General features: G+C 24.1%; 1 long non-coding RNA gene across 1 annotated transcript; it reads left to right on the top strand.

Annotated features, from left to right (window-relative positions):
* Positions 1 to 3,512: 3,512 nt before the first annotated feature.
* LOC119766863 lies at positions 3,513 to 12,874 on the top strand. The gene is made up of 3 exons (XR_005277182.1): positions 3,513 to 3,577; positions 3,635 to 3,799; positions 12,492 to 12,874. It is a non-coding gene; the product is annotated as an uncharacterized LOC119766863 (long non-coding RNA).
* The last annotated feature ends 10,000 nt before the right edge of the window (positions 12,875 to 22,874 follow it).

Below are 22,874 nucleotides of genomic sequence, written 5' to 3'. Positions count from 1 at the left end.
AAAAATTTAATTGACAAAAACTTAAACACTAAAATTCCTTAATTCTTAAGTACTAAAATTCTTCAATTTATAAATACAAAAAATCTAACATTATAAAGTTCTTAAATTCCCAAAACGTTGGACGCACGAGTTAGAATTTTGAATTCTAATATTCTAAAAATTATGAGTTCTAAAATTCCAAAATTGTAAATTCTGTAAATTCTAAAATTGAAATAATTTATATTTTTGAATTCTAAAATTTCAAAGATTATTATTTTTTAATTCTACGCATTTGAAAACATAATAAGTTACTTAAAATTTTAAAAATAAAAAAAATGATTTTTAGATCTTATTTTTTTTAATTTTTAATAAAATACAAATTTAAAAAACTTTAACAAACTAAAATTTAAAAAAAATATTACAAAATAAAAATAAAAATACAAATTCAAGTTTTGTTTTAAGTTTAAAAATTGTTTTTTTATGTTTAAAAGTTTTAAAAATTCAGAAAAAAAATCGACAAATTCTCAAATTTTTAAATAGTAAAAAAAATCTATTAACTTTTGAAAATTTTCAAGGATTTTACAAGGTCAAAATTTTAAAAAATATCACGAATTGAAATAAATGATTTTGGTATTGAGGCACCCTAAAATTCAAAAAAATTATAATTCAGTAAATTTTCATTTTTAAAAATTTCGAATTTTGGAACTTAAAATTTTTAAGAATTTCAGAATTATAGAATTTTAGAAGTTTTGAATTTTTGAATATTTGAATTTTAGAATTTTAGAATTTTAGAATTTTAGAATTTTAGAATTTTAGAATTTTAGAATTTTAGAATTTTAGAATTTTAGAATTTTAGAATTTTAGAATTTTAGAATTTTAGAATTTTAGAATTTTAGAATTTTAGAATTTTAGAATTTTAGAATTTTAGAATTTTAGAATTTTAGAATTTTAGAATTTTTTAGAATTTTAGAATTTTAGAATTTTAGAATTTTAGAATTTTAGAATTTTAGAATTTTAGAATTTTAGAATTTTAAATTTTAAATTTTAGAATTTTAGAATTTTAGAATTTTAGAATTTTAGAATTTTAGAATTTTAGAATTTTAGAATTTTAAATTTTAGAATTTTAGAATTTTAGAATTTTAGAATTTTAGAATTTTAGAATTTTAGAATTTTAGAATTTTAGAATTTTAGAATTTTAGAATTTTAGAATTTTAAATTTTAGAATTTTAGAATTTTAGAATTTTAGAATTTTAAATTTTAAATTTTAGAATTTTAGAATTTTAGAATTTTAGAATTTTAGAATTTTAGAATTTTAGAATTTTAGAATTTTAGAAATTTTAGAAGTTTAGAATTTTAGAATCTTAGAATTTTAGAATTTTAGAATTTTAGAATTTTAGAATTTTAAAAATTTTAGAATTTTAGAATTTTAATTTTAGAATTTTAGAATTTTAGAATTTTAGAATTTTAAATTTTAGAATTTTAAATTTTAGAATTTTAGAATTTTAGAATTTTAGAATTTTAGAATTTTAGAATTTTAAATTTTAGAATTTTAGAATTTTAGAATTTTAAATTTTAAATTTTAGAATTTTAGAATTTTAGAATTTTAGAATTTTAGAATTTTTTTTAATTTTAGAATTTTAGAATTTTAGAATTTTAGAATTTTAGAATTTTAGAATTTTAGAATTTTAGAATTTTAGAATTTTAGAATTTTAGAATTTTAGAATTTTAGAATTTTAGAATTTTAGAATTTTAGAATTTCAGAATTTTAAAATTTTAAAATTTGAGATTTTTTTAGCATTCTTAAATCAGGTACAATTTTCAAATAATAATATTCTCGGATTTCAAAACTAATTGCAATAAATTTAAATCTATCATCTATCTAGACATCTATTATTTATAATTATTTTTTAAATGTTTAAATTTTGAAAGTTCACAACATATTTGAAATTTTATTGAATTGAAATTTTTATAATTATTATTATTATTGAGATCTGAATTTAATTTATAAATTCTTGCCAATTGTTGATTGATTATATATTTTTTTCAGGCAACAAACATATTCCAATCTGAATCTGCCGGAAACCGGAATGCGTTCCCGTGTGGTCACTCGTGGCTTCCGTAGAATCCACGGAAGCAGCCCCGTTTTTTCGTACTCGTACTCCACAAAACCCACGTTTCCTCGTACTCCGGTAAACATCAATCCGTCGGAGATCCAAGATCGTCGCCAAGGCGTCGCATCCGGGTTTTGATCAGCTCGTCGAGGAACAAAAGTCCAACACGACCAAGATGCTGCCACGACCGCCTCAGAAGAACACCAACACCCAAGCCGGAAGCTGCGGTCAAGGCAAATCCAGAAGGAAGCCAAGTTGGGAAAGAATCGGCGATCCGCAAGTGAAATTAAGTGTACAATAAATATTTTTGTGAAATTTTGACAGCTGGAATAAAAAAAAATCAATAAAAACAAAACAACAGTTTTTTCAACTGCAACATAACCCAAAAATCTGAAATGACAGCACACGACAATAGCACGACATTCTAAATAACAAAACCGTGCGACGTCGGTCGAATGTCGTACGACAATGTCGTACAATTTCGATTATCGATCGCACGACAAATACGACATTTTGGTGCAAAAACGTATGACATTCGTGCGATAGTCGCGCGACATTGTCGTGCGACGTCGTACGATTGCACAGACGACAAACGACGGACGTCCGACGGACTTTTCAGTCAGGGATGCTTGAAAAGGGATCTATCACTGAACGGGACTGCTCGACATTCGATAGAACTTTCTGTCAGCGATCATTTCCCAAAACGATATTTGATCGCTGACACACAACGCCTATCATGACCGTCATTGCTTGGCGACGGTCGATGAACGTAAACACGAAGACAAAACGAACGTTTTCGCCCACTGAGAAATGTAACGCCCCGACCAGTCTGATGGTAGAATAAAATCGGGCTGACAAAGGCCGATCGGGGCGTTAAGTTTCTCAGCGGGCGTGAGCACCACTCAAACAGCCGCCCGAACGAGACAATGTGCTCTTTCTCTTTCTCTCGTTTTTGTCTCTCTCTTCCTAGTGTATGCTGCGTGGTGACAGAAATCATATGATAGCTATCATTGGAGAGATGATCGGAATCTCGGTAGAATGTCAAACGACCGCTATCGAAGCGATTTTTCTCCTGGAGGGAAGTCAATGATTGTGTGAGTGACTTTGCGTAGCACTCATTCCTTTGTGTGTGAAACGAACGAAAGTAGAATGTAAAAATCAGGTTGTCGTGGTGAAGACGATTGGAGTGTTCTGTCACCCTGTTTGAAAAATGTCGCACATCGTGCGAGCTGTCGCGCGGTTTTGATTTTACCGTTTCGATATCGATTGGTCGAAAGGACGACAAACGGACGACAAACGCTCGACATGCCCGACATTGTTTTTTCCATCGATTTTCCTTCAATTTGACGTCACGATTTTCGTCGACGCAGTTTGACAGTTCTCTTCAGTTGGTCTTGTTTGGACTTGATCAAATCAGAGAAACTTTGGATCGAATCGAACCAGTTTACGTTGTTGAAAAGTTCGTGTGGGTTTTGGCCGGTTGATTGGTAAGTTGTGTTGCTTTTTTTGCGAGCGGCTTTATCACAGCAATATTTATATTCCAGATTTTCTGATTTCGGCCTTCGTGGTGGAGGAGGAGGAGAACGGGTCACATCGTTGCTCCGGCGGGCCATGCCGAAAGACGGAAAGGGAAGCACCCGGTCTGTGACCGAGGAAGCGGATTGGTGTTTAACTTTCCGTGGGAGGTGGCGGTGCATGGTTTTTATACGGTGAGTTGTATTTTTGAAACGATAGAGGAGGTGTGCATCGTAGTGTGCATTCCATTTGGACGACGAAAAATAAATGAGGACGATGAAAGTGTGAGGGGGAAAGGGCTGGGGGTGGGGACTGGACAATTTAAAACCTGAAACCATCACAAATTCTAAACAATAATATTCTATTTTTTCAATTCTGATTCTTTTCAATTCCACAATTCAAATTTTCTAAGATTCAAATAAATATAAAATAATACAATTAAAAGGTATGGTTTCGTTCAAAAATATGACAAAAATTAAAAATATACACTCAAACCCCGATGGTTTGACACCAACTGTTGTCAATCGAACGGGGTAACTTTTTAGTTTGACACCCCTTTGTTTTGATTTGATAGTGTGCGTGAGCGCCGTGTAAAAAGTGACAGTTCGTCACTTTTTAGTTTGACTTTGACCAACCAGCGGGGTACAAACTAAAAAAAAGTCAAACGAAAAAGTGACCAACCACCGGGGGTTGAGTGTATTAAAATAATAAAATTATTTCTATTCAATTAAATTCTGTTAATTTCTTTGGTTATCTTATTTATCTTTTAACAATACACTCAAACCCCGATGGTTTGACACCAACTGTTGTCAAACGAACGGGGTAACTTTTTAGTTTGACACCCCTTTTACACGGAGTTCACACACACTGCCAAACGTTTGTTTTGGTAGTGTGCGTAAGCCCCATGTAAAAAGTGACAGTTTGTCACTTTTTAGTTTGACTTTGAAAACAAGACAAATATATTATAAAATTATAATATTATAAAATTATAAAATTATAAAATTATAAAATTATAAAATTATAAAATTATAAAATTATAAAATTATAAAATTATAAAATTATAAAATTATAAAATTATAAAATTATAAAATTATAAAATTATAAAATTATAAAATTATAAAATTATAAAATTATAAAATTATAAAATTATAAAATTATAAAATTATAAAATTATAAAATTATAAAATTATAAAATTATAAAATTATAAAATTATAAAATTATAAAATTATAAAATTATAAAATTATAAAATTATAAAATTATAAAATTATAAAATTATAAAATTATAAAATTATAAAATTATAAAATTATAAAATTATAAAATTATAAAATTATAAAATTATAAAATTATAAAATTATAAAATTATAAAATTATAAAATTATAAAATTATAAAATTATAAAATTATAAAATTATAAAATTATAAAATTATAAAATTATAAAATTATAAAATTATAAAATTATAAAATTATAAAATTATAAAATTATAAAATTATAAAATTATAAAATTATAAAATTATAAAATTATAAAATTATAAAATTATAAAATTATAAAATTATAAAATTATAAAATTATAAAATTATAAAATTATAAAATTATAAAATTATAAAATTATAAAATTATAAAATTATAAAATTATAAAATTATAAAATTATAAAATTATAAAATTATAAAATTATAAAATTATAAAATTATAAAATTATAAAATTATAAAATTATAAAATTATAAAATTATAAAATTATAAAATTATAAAATTATAAAATTATAAAATTATAAAATTATAAAATTATAAAATTATAAAATTATAAAATTATAAAATTATAAAATTATAAAATTATAAAATTATAAAATTATAAAATTATAAAATTATAAAATTATAAAATTATAAAATTATAAAATTATAAAATTATAAAATTATAAAATTATAAAATTATAAAATTATAAAATTATAAAATTATAAAATTATAAAATTATAAAATTATAAAATTATAAAATTATAAAATTATAAAATTATAAAATTATAAAATTATAAAATTATAAAATTATAAAATTATAAAATTATAAAATTATAAAATTATAAAATTATAAAATTATAAAATTATAAAATTATAAAATTATAAAATTATAAAATTATAAAATTATAAAATTATAAAATTATAAAATTATAAAATTATAAAATTATAAAATTATAAAATTATAAAATTATAAAATTATAAAATTATAAATTATAAAATTATAAAATTATAAAATTATAAAATTATAAAATTATAAAATTATAAAATTATAAAATTATAAAATTATAAAATTATAAAATTATAAAATTATAAAATTATAAAATTATAAAATTATAAAATTATAAAATTATAAAATTATAAAATTATAAAATTATAAAATTATAAAATTATAAAATTATAAAATTATAAAATTATAAAATTATAAAATTATAAAATTATAAAATTATAAAATTATAAAATTATAAAATTATAAAATTATAAAATTATAAAATTATAAAATTATAAAATTATAAAATTATAAAATTATAAAATTATAAAATTATAAAATTATAAAATTATAAAATTATAAAATTATAAAATTATAAAATTATAAAATTATAAAATTATAAAATTATAAAATTATAAAATTATAAAATTATAAAATTATAAAATTATAAAATTATAAAATTATAAAATTATAAAATTATAAAATTATAAAATTATAAAATTATAAAATTATAAAATTATAAAATTATAAAATTATAAAATTATAAAATTATAAAATTATAAAATTATAAAATTATAAAATTATAAAATTATAAAATTATAAAATTATAAAATTATAAAATTATAAAATTATAAAATTATAAAATTATAAAATTATAAAATTATAAAATTATAAAATTATAAAATTATAAAATTATAAAATTATAAAATTATAAAATTATAAAATTATAAAATTATAAAATTATAAAATTATAAAATTATAAAATTATAAAATTATAAAATTATAAAATTATAAAATTATAAAATTATAAAATTATAAAATTATAAAATTATAAAATTATAAAATTATAAAATTATAAAATTATAAAATTATAAAATTATAAAATTATAAAATTATAAAATTATAAAATTATAAAATTATAAAATTATAAAATTATAAAATTATAAAATTATAAAATTATAAAATTATAAAATTATAAAATTATAAAATTATAAAATTATAAAATTATAAAATTATAAAATTATAAAATTATAAAATTATAAAATTATAAAATTATAAAATTATAAAATTATAAAATTATAAAATTATAAAATTATAAAATTATAAAATTATAAAATTATAAAATTATAAAATTATAAAATTATAAAATTATAAAATTATAAAATTATAAAATTATAAAATTATAAAATTATAAAATTATAAAATTATAAAATTATAAAATTATAAAATTATAAAATTATAAAATTATAAAATTATAAAATTATAAAATTATAAAATTATAAAATTATAAAATTATAAAATTATAAAATTATAAAATTATAAAATTATAAAATTATAAAATTATAAAATTATAAAATTATAAAATTATAAAATTATAAAATTATAAAATTATAAAATTATAAAATTATAAAATTATAAAATTATAAAATTATAAAATTATAAAATTATAAAATTATAAAATTATAAAATTATAAAATTATAAAATTATAAAATTATAAAATTATAAAATTATAAAATTATAAAATTATAAAATTATAAAATTATAAAATTATAAAATTATAAAATTATAAAATTATAAAATTATAAAATTATAAAATTATAAAATTATAAAATTATAAAATTATAAAATTATAAAATTATAAAATTATAAAATTATAAAATTATAAAATTATAAAATTATAAAATTATAAAATTATAAAATTATAAAATTATAAAATTATAAAATTATAAAATTATAAAATTATAAAATTATAAAATTATAAAATTATAAAATTATAAAATTATAAAATTATAAAATTATAAAATTATAAAATTATAAAATTATAAAATTATAAAATTATAAAATTATAAAATTATAAAATTATAAAATTATAAAATTATAAAATTATAAAATTATAAAATTATAAAATTATAAAATTATAAAATTATAAAATTATAAAATTATAAAATTATAAAATTATAAAATTATAAAATTATAAAATTATAAAATTATAAAATTATAAAATTATAAAATTATAAAATTATAAAATTATAAAATTATAAAATTATAAAATTATAAAATTATAAAATTATAAAATTATAAAATTATAAAATTATAAAATTATAAAATTATAAAATTATAAAATTATAAAATTATAAAATTATAAAATTATAAAATTATAAAATTATAAAATTATAAAATTATAAAATTATAAAATTATAAAATTATAAAATTATAAAATTATAAAATTATAAAATTATAAAATTATAAAATTATAAAATTATAAAATTATAAAATTATAAAATTATAAAATTATAAAATTATAAAATTATAAAATTATAAAATTATAAAATTATAAAATTATAAAATTATAAAATTATAAAATTATAAAATTATAAAATTATAAAATTATAAAATTATAAAATTATAAAATTATAAAATTATAAAATTATAAAATTATAAAATTATAAAATTATAAAATTATAAAATTATAAAATTATAAAATTATAAAATTATAAAATTATAAAATTATAAAATTATAAAATTATAAAATTATAAAATTATAAAATTATAAAATTATAAAATTATAAAATTATAAAATTATAAAATTATAAAATTATAAAATTATAAAATTATAAAATTATAAAATTATAAAATTATAAAATTATAAAATTATAAAATTATAAAATTATAAAATTATAAAATTATAAAATTATAAAATTATAAAATTATAAAATTATAAAATTATAAAATTATAAAATTATAAAATTATAAAATTATAAAATTATAAAATTATAAAATTATAAAATTATAAAATTATAAAATTATAAAATTATAAAATTATAAAATTATAAAATTATAAAATTATAAAATTATAAAATTATAAAATTATAAAATTATAAAATTATAAAATTATAAAATTATAAAATTATAAAATTATAAAATTATAAAATTATAAAATTATAAAATTATAAAATTATAAAATTATAAAATTATAAAATTATAAAATTATAAAATTATAAAATTATAAAATTATAAAATTATAAAATTATAAAATTATAAAATTATAAAATTATAAAATTATAAAATTATAAAATTATAAAATTATAAAATTATAAAATTATAAAATTATAAAATTATAAAATTATAAAATTATAAAATTATAAAATTATAAAATTATAAAATTATAAAATTATAAAATTATAAAATTATAAAATTATAAAATTATAAAATTATAAAATTATAAAATTATAAAATTATAAAATTATAAAATTATAAAATTATAAAATTATAAAATTATAAAATTATAAAATTATAAAATTATAAAATTATAAAATTATAAAATTATAAAATTATAAAATTATAAAATTATAAAATTATAAAATTATAAAATTATAAAATTATAAAATTATAAAATTATAAAATTATAAAATTATAAAATTATAAAATTATAAAATTATAAAATTATAAAATTATAAAATTATAAAATTATAAAATTATAAAATTATAAAATTATAAAATTATAAAATTATAAAATTATAAAATTATAAAATTATAAAATTATAAAATTATAAAATTATAAAATTATAAAATTATAAAATTATAAAATTATAAAATTATAAAATTATAAAATTATAAAATTATAAAATTATAAAATTATAAAATTATAAAATTATAAAATTATAAAATTATAAAATTATAAAATTATAAAATTATAAAATTATAAAATTATAAAATTATAAAATTATAAAATTATAAAATTATAAAATTATAAAATTATAAAATTATAAAATTATAAAATTATAAAATTATAAAATTATAAAATTATAAAATTATAAAATTATAAAATTATAAAATTATAAAATTATAAAATTATAAAATTATAAAATTATAAAATTATAAAATTATAAAATTATAAAATTATAAAATTATAAAATTATAAAATTATAAAATTATAAAATTATAAAATTATAAAATTATAAAATTATAAAATTATAAAATTATAAAATTATAAAATTATAAAATTATAAAATTATAAAATTATAAAATTATAAAATTATAAAATTATAAAATTATAAAATTATAAAATTATAAAATTATAAAATTATAAAATTATAAAATTATAAAATTATAAAATTATAAAATTATAAAATTATAAAATTATAAAATTATAAAATTATAAAATTATAAAATTATAAAATTATAAAATTATAAAATTATAAAATTATAAAATTATAAAATTATAAAATTATAAAATTATAAAATTATAAAATTATAAAATTATAAAATTATAAAATTATAAAATTATAAAATTATAAAATTATAAAATTATAAAATTATAAAATTATAAAATTATAAAATTATAAAATTATAAAATTATAAAATTATAAAATTATAAAATTATAAAATTATAAAATTATAAAATTATAAAATTATAAAATTATAAAATTATAAAATTATAAAATTATAAAATTATAAAATTATAAAATTATAAAATTATAAAATTATAAAATTATAAAATTATAAAATTATAAAATTATAAAATTATAAAATTATAAAATTATAAAATTATAAAATTATAAAATTATAAAATTATAAAATTATAAAATTATAAAATTATAAAATTATAAAATTATAAAATTATAAAATTATAAAATTATAAAATTATAAAATTATAAAATTATAAAATTATAAAATTATAAAATTATAAAATTATAAAATTATAAAATTATAAAATTATAAAATTATAAAATTATAAAATTATAAAATTATAAAATTATAAAATTATAAAATTATAAAATTATAAAATTATAAAATTATAAAATTATAAAATTATAAAATTATAAAATTATAAAATTATAAAATTATAAAATTATAAAATTATAAAATTATAAAATTATAAAATTATAAAATTATAAAATTATAAAATTATAAAATTATAAAATTATAAAATTATAAAATTATAAAATTATAAAATTATAAAATTATAAAATTATAAAATTATAAAATTATAAAATTATAAAATTATAAAATTATAAAATTATAAAATTATAAAATTATAAAATTATAAAATTATAAAATTATAAAATTATAAAATTATAAAATTATAAAATTATAAAATTATAAAATTATAAAATTATAAAATTATAAAATTATAAAATTATAAAATTATAAAATTATAAAATTATAAAATTATAAAATTATAAAATTATAAAATTATAAAATTATAAAATTATAAAATTATAAAATTATAAAATTATAAAATTATAAAATTATAAAATTATAAAATTATAAAATTATAAAATTATAAAATTATAAAATTATAAAATTATAAAATTATAAAATTATAAAATTATAAAATTATAAAATTATAAAATTATAAAATTATAAAATTATAAAATTATAAAATTATAAAATTATAAAATTATAAAATTATAAAATTATAAAATTATAAAATTATAAAATTATAAAATTATAAAATTATAAAATTATAAAATTATAAAATTATAAAATTATAAAATTATAAAATTATAAAATTATAAAATTATAAAATTATAAAATTATAAAATTATAAAATTATAAAATTATAAAATTATAAAATTATAAAATTATAAAATTATAAAATTATAAAATTATAAAATTATAAAATTATAAAATTATAAAATTATAAAATTATAAAATTATAAAATTATAAAATTATAAAATTATAAAATTATAAAATTATAAAATTATAAAATTATAAAATTATAAAATTATAAAATTATAAAATTATAAAATTATAAAATTATAAAATTATAAAATTATAAAATTATAAAATTATAAAATTATAAAATTATAAAATTATAAAATTATAAAATTATAAAATTATAAAATTATAAAATTATAAAATTATAAAATTATAAAATTATAAAATTATAAAATTATAAAATTATAAAATTATAAAATTATAAAATTATAAAATTATAAAATTATAAAATTTTAAAATTATAAAATTATAAAATTATAAAATTATAAAATTATAAAATTATAAAATTATAAAATTATAAAATTATAAAATTATAAAATTATAAAATTATAAAATTATAAAATTATAAAATTATAAAATTATAAAATTATAAAATTATAAAATTATAAAATTATAAAATTATAAAATTATAAAATTATAAAATTATAAAATTATAAAATTATAAAATTATAAAATTATAAAATTATAAAATTATAAAATCATAAATTCAAAAATTTCAACAAATCACGTACTCTTATATTTTCAAATTGTATTATTCTCAAAATTCTTGATATTCTCAAAACTTTTTTTAAAAATATCAAAGATTTTATTTTTATTTTAAAATTATTCAGATATTTTAAATTTTAACGATTCTTACATTAAAACATTTCATAATTGCTTAAAAACTTTAAAGTTCATTGCTTTTTTAGCAAGGACTTCAGAGTCCCAAGAAACAAAATTCTCCATACACATTTTTGATAAAAAATCAACATGCGTTGATGTTGATTTATCTGAAATTAAAAATGTTTGAAGTTTTTTGTTGTTTTTTTTCCTATTTTTTTTCCTAAAAATTTACAAGTTTAAATTGACCAATTTTTTTTTATTTTACATTGAAAGTTAAATTTTACATTTTTAGTTATGTTTTTGAATGATTTAGCCGAATGACGTAATCTTTTTTCAGGTAACCAAAAATATTCCAATCGAATCCTGCTGACAACCCAGCGTTTCCGTATTGTCCCATGGAACGGAAGCTGTAACGATCGCAAAAACACCTGCACTGGAAGTGCGTAAACCAACGTTGTCCCGTAGACCATCAATCTGTGAGAATTAAATGGAAGCGCCGCTCCAGTGCCGTATCTACACGCTGGTGTCGACTCCAAAAGATGGCTGACAAAGTCCGGCCAAGATGCCGAAGCGACGAGATGAGCTGAAAGGCCAACCGGAAGATAACGCCAAAAACCACGTGAAGATCGCGACACACAACAAGAAAAATTAATGAATGTTTGTGAAATCGAGTGAAAAAGATTAATTAACAGAAAAAATATATCTAAAAATAATTTAAAATATTTTTTCTTTTATTTTTACTGCAACATAACCTAAAAAACAGCACACGACAAAGGCACGACATCCTAAATAACAAAACCGTGCGACGTCGGTCGAATGTCGTACGACAATGTCGAACAATTTCGATGATCGATCGCACGACAAATACGACATTTTGGTGCAAAAACGTATGACATTCGTGCGAAAGTCGCACGACATTGTCGTGCGACGTCGTACGGTTACACGGACGACAAACGACGGACGTCCGACGGACTTTTCAGTCAGGGCAGCTATCACAAACAAAGTCGAAATTTCACAAGCCCTGATCGCACGACAAATACGATCTTTTGGTGCAAAAACGTATGACATTCGCGCGAAAGTCGCATGACATTGTCGTGCGACGTCTTACGCTTGCACAGTCGACAAACGACGGACGTCTGACGGACTTTTCAGTCAGGGAAGTAATACCAATGAAGAAAAAATCAAACGGGAATATTTCTCGCTTTGGTTTGACTTCACAATTTTATCTGATTCATTTCAACAGAAATTAAATTAACAATTTGAAACTTTTGGACAAAGTTCAGTTTTTGTTCCATGTACGGGTAAAGTGGGAGCATTTTAAGAAACATGGCGGTAATGGCCAGAATCTGACCCAGTGCCGGCGTTGCCAGGCATTCGGTCACGGTACTGATCATTGCGCTATGGTTCCACAATGAATGGTTTGCGGGGATTCTTCTCACGACAAGGAAAATTGTCACGTGAAAGAAGTCACCAAGCTTCCCTGCACCGTGCGGTACACGCGGTTCACTTGCACCTCGGGTTTGCTTTGCGTCTGCTTTGTTCGGTTTACACCCGTACCCGACTCACACGAACCGAGGGTATTTTGGTTCATCGTACCAGCGCACCACGACACTCTCGGTTCGCCGCGTCGGTTTTGTGTCTGGCACTCACCCATGGCATGAACCCGGTGTATGAGCCAAGGTGCTTCACTCGATACGAGCCGAGGTACGTGCCGTGGTACGCGCTGGCGGTAGAAAACGGGTTCAATACCACGGCGCGTACCACGGCACGCTGGGTTCATGCCATGGGTGAGTGCCAGACACAAAACCGATGGGGCGAGCCGAGAGTATCGTGGTGCGCTGGTACGATGTACCAAGATACCAATACACAAATGGGTTCAGGCACGTACCGAAGCTAGAAAACCAACCCCGCGGTGTGCGTTGGCACTGGCGCATGGGAAGCTTGGAAGTCACCTAATTTAAATGTGCAAATTGTGGTGGAAATCACAAATCAAATTTCTGGGAATGCCCCATCAGAAAAAAGGTTTTTTTTATTGGAGGTCAAATATCGGTCAAAAATAGTTGGTTAGAGTCCCCAAGGTATATTCATAAGAAGTTTGAGTGATATCAACATGAATGCACCGATTTTCTGTGACTTTTTTGAACAAATATCCCATAAAATCGAAAAATAATCTTCAAAAAAAAAAGTTGCTCTAGACCCCCCGACGAAATATTTCGCCGGACCCCGAAAAATGTCGGGAAAGAGCCCTTCTTTCACGGTGCCAAATATCAGACATACCGAATTTTTTATCATTTGTTTGTTCTAAAAAACACACCGTGAGACCCAACAGTTCTGCACCCAAAACTGGCAGCGCTAGTCCGAGAGAATGATGGTCTCGAGTCGAGAGAATAGTGGTACCATTCACGGACGCAGAGAACACAGCTCGAGATGGGCGATAGAACTATTCTCTCGAGGTTCATTTGCAAAAAAAGTTCATCCGTCAAACAAAAAACCAAAAGTGTCGACAACGGGAATCGAACCAGAGACCTTTGACAAACCAATCCAATGACTTAGCTGCCTCGGCCACCACAGCTTGGTGACCAAGGAGAAGTCAGAAGTCGATGTATGACACTTGTTGGAGATTTATTGATTCAACTAACGAATGAACTCATTTGTTATGATGGTGTGAGTTGGTACCATTATTCTATCGATTTTGGCACTGAGCCCACAATAAATTTTGAGAGAACGATTATCTCGACTCTGAATTTTGGGTGTGTGTTTAATTACCACAAAGCTAATTGGGACAGGTATCAGCATCATATTGAGAATAATTTAAATCATGATTTTGTTTTAGAAACCAAAGCTGATATTGATTCAGCCTTGGAATTTTTAACTAGTGCAATTTTGGATGCTAGGAATATTGCTATTCCTAAAGTCCAAGTCAAATTTGATTCTCCCATTATTGATGACGGTCTCCAGCTTCTGATTCGTCTGAAAAATATTCGCCGAAGACAGTATCAACGTTCTCGTGATCCTGCACTGAAGAGAATTCAAAAAGATTTGCAAAAGGTTATTGTCCACTAGGGTGCCCAGAAAAAATGACCCCCTGCTCCACAAGCGAAAAACGGTTTATTGAGTTATTTTAAGCATCTGTGCCAATTTTGAGCGAAATTGGTTGAGATTAACCCATTGATACCCGAGCCTGAAGTTGGTGAAAAAAATATTTTTCATACAAAAATGGCTTTTTGAAATCGCTAATAACTTTTCAGGTTCAAGTTTTACAGCTTTAGTATGTTCTACAAAGTTGTAGGGCATTAAATTTCCAATAAGAATCTCACTTTTGAGAATATTTGGATGGAAGTAGCGTACCGTGCAGACCAAACCGTAAGAAAGTTGGGTTTTCCATACATTTTTTTCGATTTTTCCCATACAAACTTCACCTTCAAGTATCAATGGGTTAATGTTGACCGATTTTGCTCATATTTGGCCCAGAGTCCTAAAATAGGTCAAGGAACAATATTCAGCTTGTGGAGCGAGGTTTTGAGAAAAAGTCCCATATTCAACTTAAATGTTTTGAGTCCTATTGAAGATCAAATTTCAATAGAATTTCAGAATATTGCTGAGCAAGAATTTTCATCAGATGAAGTTTTTAATACGGATCTGAATGAAATAAAATCTATTATCCGAAAATTTAAAAATTATGAAAGCCCCTGGTGAGGATGGCATTTTTTACATTTCAATTAAAAAATTACCTGTTTTGATTTGGCATACTTTCCCAGTAGTTGCCAAAGTAGTTCCGATTTTGAAATCGGATAAAAATCCTGCTGAAGCCTCAAGCTATCGGCCCATTAGTCTGCTTCCATCTATTAGTAAATTATTCGAAAGAATAATTCTTAATAGAATGATGACGCACATTAATAGTCAGGACCCGGTGCCTGCAATCCCCGTTACAGTTTATATGGAATTCCAATAAGAATGTAACAGAAAAATCAGGCTTCGGGTCCAGACTGTTAATGAAAATTCAATCACTGAATAGCGAAAGCTACAATATTTCATGAATAAATGAAAGTTGCTAGTATTTAAAATTGAGGTGAAAAGTCATCGATTGTGATTGGACACTCAATAATATTTTAACTGAATGAATGTACATGGAAAAGAAAATCTAAATATATATAAATTAAAAAAAAATTAAAATTCAATTTTCGCTGATGAGCAGTTTGGATTTCGCCTTGGGCATTCATTTACTCATCAGTTGTTGAGAGTTTCAAATTTGATTCGAATCAACAAATCTGAGGGCTATTCTACTGGCGCTGCTTTTTTAGACATAGAAAAGGCATTTGACAGTGTTTGACATAAAGGTTTGATTGCGAAATTGAAAAGGTTTAATTTTTCGATTTATATCGTGAAAATTATCCAAAATTATTTGACGGATCGTACTCTACAGGTATGTTATCAGAACAGCAAATCTGATCAACTACCTGTACGTGCTGGCGTCCCTCAAGGTAGCATTTTGAGTTCAATTTTACACAATATTTTTACTTTTGACTTGCCTGATTTGCCCCCAGGATGTCAGAAATCACTTTTTGCTGATGATACAAGCATCTCCGCCAAAGGTAGAAGCCTTCGTGTCATCACAAGAAGATTACAAAAAACATGGATATTTTCAATTCTTATTTGAAAGCATGGAAAATTACTCCAAATGCTGCAAAAACTCAACTTATTATTTTCCCTCACAAACCAAGGGCTGATTTTCTTAAACCAAAAAGTCATCACATTACGAGGTAAATTAATGAGGTAAATTTAAAGTGGGAGGATCAAGTGAAATATCTTGGACTTGCTTTTGACAAAAACCTTACTTACAAGGATCACATTGAAGGTAACCAGGTTAAATGTAACAAATATATTAAATGTTTGTATCCACTTATAAACAGGAATTCTAGACTTTGTCTCAAGAATCAATCAAAAAATCAAAATCAAATTATTCGCTCTACAGCATTGCCTTGGCGTTCTCGATTACGAGATTCCTACTCGAAACTAGGTGTCCGAAGGCTTGATTGTTGAGGCAATTGCAAACCTCTTTTTACACCTAAGCTTCCATCCACCCCGGGATTCGAACTGACGACCTTTGGATTGTTAGTCCAACTGCCTACCAGCGACTCCACCGAGACAGGACCCAGGGAGACGACTCCTACACCTGGACTGAGCTAACGACCTAACCTTTTTTTTAAGGTTAGTCCGGGGCCAACATTTACTTCCCGTCCGACGGAAGGCGTGATCAGACAAATCTCGTCTCGAAAAATGCCACCGGGACCGTCTGGGATCGAACCCAGGCCGACTGGGTGAGAGGCAATCACGCTTACCTCTACACCACGGTCCCGGTTTTGTCTCAAGAATAAACTGCTAATTAAAAAACAAATTTTCAGACCTGCCATGCTTTATGCTGTGCCGATCTGGATAAGCTGTTGCTTAACCAGGAAGAAAAAACTTCAGAGGATTCAGAACAAAATTCTGAAAATGATTCTGAAACTTCCTTTCTGGTTCAGCACCAGTGAACTTCATCAATTAGCCGAAGTTGACACTTTGGATGTTATGTCCAATAAGATAATTGATGCATTTCGACAAAAATCATTGCAGTCTTCAGCTGCATTGATCCGCTCTTTATATAGTTTATAAGTTAGTTTTAAGGTATCCCTTTTCCCTTTTGTACATGTAGGACCTCTTACATTTGAAATCAATGAATAGCGAAAGCTACAATATTTCATGAATAAATGAAAATTGCTAGTATTTAAAATTGAGGTGAAAAGTCATTGTTGGGGTTTGGTCCTTCCCGGGGTGTTTCGATAGCTCAAGCGGATGATGAAGTTCGGAGCCAAGTCCCAACACGATAGGAAACTACGACGCAAGACGGGGGAATTACCCGCAGACCAGCCTATCCTACTGCGACTCCAGCGCAGGTAGTCCAACGCCCAGGTGATCGAAGAGCGCCGTCCGGAATTCCAAATAAAGAACACCACACTCGCGATTACTAAACCACAGTTATACGAATAACATTTATTGTCCGGTATTTACAAATATATACAATCGCATCGCGACGGACGGGTGTCCGACCCGCACCGTCCCTAGGTTCTAGGACTACTTAAATTGTATTGCCTAATTGCTCCCTACTTGGCCCAGATCCCTTCCAGTCGGGATGAACCCCAACCGATCGGAGAGAGAGATCGTTCTCTCTTATAGGCTTCCCAAGCAACACATTTTGTCAGATAAACGTATTTCCTAACTGGTTGTATAACCGATCGGCCGTGTTACCCCAACTTGTTCTACAACTCCTGTGAACTGGAAAAAGCGCACTTTTTTTGTTGTATAACTTGTCAGAACAAGATGCAAGTTATCAGAGTAGGTTGTACAAATGTAATTGACAACACTGTGCTATCTAACAAGAGATTCAACGAAAAAAAAGGGGCGTGGTTTGCGGCTGTGCTGTCAAATCAAAGCGCACACTGAAAAGGAAAGTTAGATTGAAATTAACTGTCTAACCGTTGACCAACCTACATGTAAACAAACATTTCCTATTGGAATTTCGATGAGGCCAATAAGAATAAAATCTCTGTTTATGTTGAAAAGCGTGTTTCTGCCCGATTCGTTCAAAAATAATTTAAAATTGAACAAAAAAAACAAACACTAGCGCTCTCTATCTGTGAATACTGTTAATCTCTCTTCATTTGGACAGGATAATAACATGGCTAACTTTTAGATTCTCCTTTTTTGATGAAATTCCTCTCCCCCAAGATTCGATCCGACGACTTCGACGACTTGTTGTTATCTCCACGGCAGGTCCAGGCGCCCTTCCCGAGCATGGGTAAATAACAAGGGAAATGCGTAATAATACCTTTCTCTGGTATCAATACCAAATTTTGGTATTCCTGGACCCTTTAAAATTTGTCTTAAGGATTATGCAAGAGCAAAATGTGCTATCATACCAATTAAAGGTATTGTTTTGATATTGCAAAATTGCAGAATTTGTCAATGGTCGAACACCACATATTGGTATTCTTTTGGTATTACAGTGTTTTATCAAATTCCTCTGAAACTATAGGAAAATTTTGACCAATTTTGACAAAATAATTAATTTTGCACTAAAATGATGTCTCAAAGCGAATGCTTTAATTGATAACCGGAAATTTCAAACTTGATTTTAAACATTTTGATATACCCCTACAGAAATGACTTGAAATTGTGGAAAATTTTCTAAGTCAGGATGGCACATTTTGGTATTATTTTGGTATTAAAGTGTTTTATCAAATTCCTCTGAAACTATGGGAAAATTTTGACCAATTTTGACAAAATAATTAATTTTGCACTAAAATGATGTCTCAAAGCGAATGCTTTCATTGAAAACCGGAAATTTCAAACTTGATTTTAAACATTTTTGATATACCCCCTACAGAAATGACTTGAAATTGTGTAAAATTTTCTAAGTTAGGATGGCACATTTTGGTATTATTTTGGTATTAAAGTGTTTTATCAAATTCCTCTGAAACTATGGGAAAATTTTGACCAATTTTGACAAAATAATTCATTTTGCACTAAAATGATGTCTCAAAGCGAATGCTTTCATTGAAAACCGGAAATTTCAAACTTGATTTTAAACATTTTTGATATACCCCCTACAGAAATGACTTGAAATTGTGGAAAATTTTCTAAGTCAGGATGGCACATTTTGGTATTATTTTGGTATTAAAGTGTTTTATCAAATTCCTCTGAAACTATGGGAAAATTTTGACCAATTTTGACAAAATAATTAATTTTGCACTAAAATGATGTCTCAAAGCGAATGCTTTCATTGAAAACCGGAAATTTCAAACTTGATTTTAAACATTTTTGATATACCCCCTACAGAAATTACTTGAAATTGTGGAAAATTTTCTAAGTCAGGATGGCACATTTTGGTATTCTTTTGGTATTACAATGTTTTATCAATTTTCTCTGAAACTATGGGATTTTTTTTACCAATTTGGACAAGATAATAAATTTTGCGCTAAAATGACTTGAAAAAAAACCAAATACTTTGAAAAACGAGTCAATCGAAAGATTATTGAATTTTGGTTAATTTCAATCCAGTTTCATTTTAATAACACTTATTTTTCAATCTTGTTATTTTTAAGAATCTTCAAGAACTTCATGCACAGGCCGTTCATCAATGACAAATGCATTCGGTGTGGTGAAGAATATCACTAAGAACAACATGGAATCATCAGGTGAGTAGATTTGGCTGTTGCATATGGATCATTTCCGTTTTTTCACTAACTGCAACTGCTGCACTAAAAACGGTATGAAAATACCAAATTTTGGTATTACTTGTGCAAATATCAGCGACCAAAACGTGATCTTGGTTGCCCAGTAATAGATGGTAAAATACCATCAAATCATACCAAAATCATGTATGTGGAAGACCACAGGGATACCAAAATATGATTTTCCAAGGGCGCGGGAATACCTAAAAATTAAACCATGGCAATACCAAGTTTTGGTATTCAAGCAATGTTCAAAAATTCAGAAGACCTCAACTTGGTATTGAAATGGTTTTATTTTGAGGTATTATTTTACCCTTGGAATAACATGGTTTGGTATTGTTGTGCCCTTCCACATACAAGACTTTGGTATGATTTCATGGTATTTTACCATCTATTACTGGGCAACCAAGGGCACATTTTGGTCGCTGTTATTTGCTCAAGTAATACCAAAATTTGGTATTCCCGTGTTATTTACCCCTGCTCGGGTTCCGCATCGCTCCACGGGGCTTCATATAAATAAGCTGACCTAATCGTCAATAAGAAGGCTGCTGTCAGCTTTGTTATGCAGCAGTGAGCTAAAGAACTTGACTCCAACAGTGACTGGAATTGAAATCGAAGTTTTGTATGTTTGTTTCATAACAGTTTTAATAACTCCATTATATAACTTTGTTATAACAAACCGTTTCATATGACATTTCGATTACCGTACCACGGAGTAATATTGAAAATCGGAGTGATTTTAATTTGTTGTTTGTCATAAACTCCATAAGCTGATAATTGTTGTAGCTTTTACCGGCTATATGTTTACAAACTAATCGGTCAACAATCAAAATTATTGTAATCATCGATAAATAAACATTATTTAAACTCTAAATTCCTTACGTACAAATTTACACCACCTAACAACACGCAATGTCAAGTTGAATAAGTATGTTGATTATTAGTTATATAAAATGATCTCCGAAAACATTTATGTAACAAAGCTAGAAAATCTAAGGTTATTCATAGAATATAGGCCACGCCCATTTTCAGAAGATGCCGTCACATGACAATGTTAGATAAGCAGTAAAGAAAACAGTGCAATATTGTTTTTATTCAACAAACTGTTTTCGAGGATAACATTGCCGATGAGGGAAAGCATCTTGGCATATCAGCACTTTGACGTTTAATTACAGCTAAAAAAAAACGTTTTCTACTGATATCAAGTGATTAATACCTCAATTGGAAGTGAGCAAGCAAGTTTCCATCAAAAGTTTTCCAAATTAAGTTGTTTAAATAGTGAAAATCAGCAAATCGAATGGAGTTAGGAGCGAGTGCTTAACCTCCCAAACATGTGAGTATTTTTCCTATGTTGTGTGTTAAAGTTGGAAAAGAGTGAAGTTGACTGTGTTTTAACACTTGTGTGGCACAAAGCTAGATAGTTATATAAGCCAGTTACACAAGTAGTTAAACAAACTGTTATTTAACTAATGTTGCGATTTTTTCTCGTATGTTATTCAAAAACAACTATCTAACTATTATTCAACAGTCGACAAGTTATGAGTGCTACTTGGGTTATCTCTTGTGCATTACCACTGACCACGACCAAAGAAGAAGATCACAGATGCTGGCCAGTCCAGCGTATTGAAATCAGTGCAGTGGTATTGCGGGAAGAGTGGAATGATAAAAAACGCAAATGACCAAATTCCAAACCATCCATGGATGTAGCTCTGGGAGACCTTACTCCCGAACAGTCATCGATTGTGATTGGACACTCAATAATATTTTTACTGAATGAATGTACATGGAAGAAAAAATCTGAATAAATATAATCTAAAAAAAATGGAACAAGAACTGTCACCTCAAGGGGAGGTGCAATATCAGTGGGGGTCCCCACAAGACACACGAGTGCGAAGCCCAGAAAGCCCAGCCAAAGCGGTGTGTCAACTGCTCTGGAGCCCACGAAGCCACGGACCGCAGCTAACCCAAGTGTGCGGACTTCATCCGGAGGCGCCAGCAGGCGTCGAAACCGAACCCGCTGGCAAAGAAGGCGTAAAAGCAGAGACCAGCAGTTCCGATGTTCACGCCGGCGGAGTTCCCTCCGCAGCCGGACGCGGTCTCGCAAGCTGGAAAGAATGATCAACACCCTCGACCAAAAGGAGACGCCAACCCTTGCGCTGGCGGCACGAAGGAAGAAAGTTGCATCTTGGAAAAATCTACCCATGTTCGTAAAAACACGAACAAGTCAAGTTCATCCCAGGGAATGGTTAAGAGATAACCGAACATGGCCACGAACATACATTGTTCGAGGCGTACACAGAAAAAAAAATGATGGTAATGGTGACAGATTTTGTGGCAAAAAAAAATGTATAATTTTACCCCAGAAAATGATGAATTTTCATCAGTTTTTGATGAATATTCATCAGGTTCACATTTTTACAAATGTTTTGTGTAATATTACTCAAAAAAGA

The sequence above is a fragment of the Culex quinquefasciatus genome, chromosome 2 (genome assembly GCF_015732765.1).
Source record: "Culex quinquefasciatus strain JHB chromosome 2, VPISU_Cqui_1.0_pri_paternal, whole genome shotgun sequence".
Taxonomy (NCBI): Eukaryota; Metazoa; Arthropoda; class Insecta; order Diptera; family Culicidae; genus Culex; species Culex quinquefasciatus.
The sequence above is the reverse complement of the archived record's forward strand: the minus strand, read 5'-3'. Positions and strand labels throughout refer to the sequence as shown.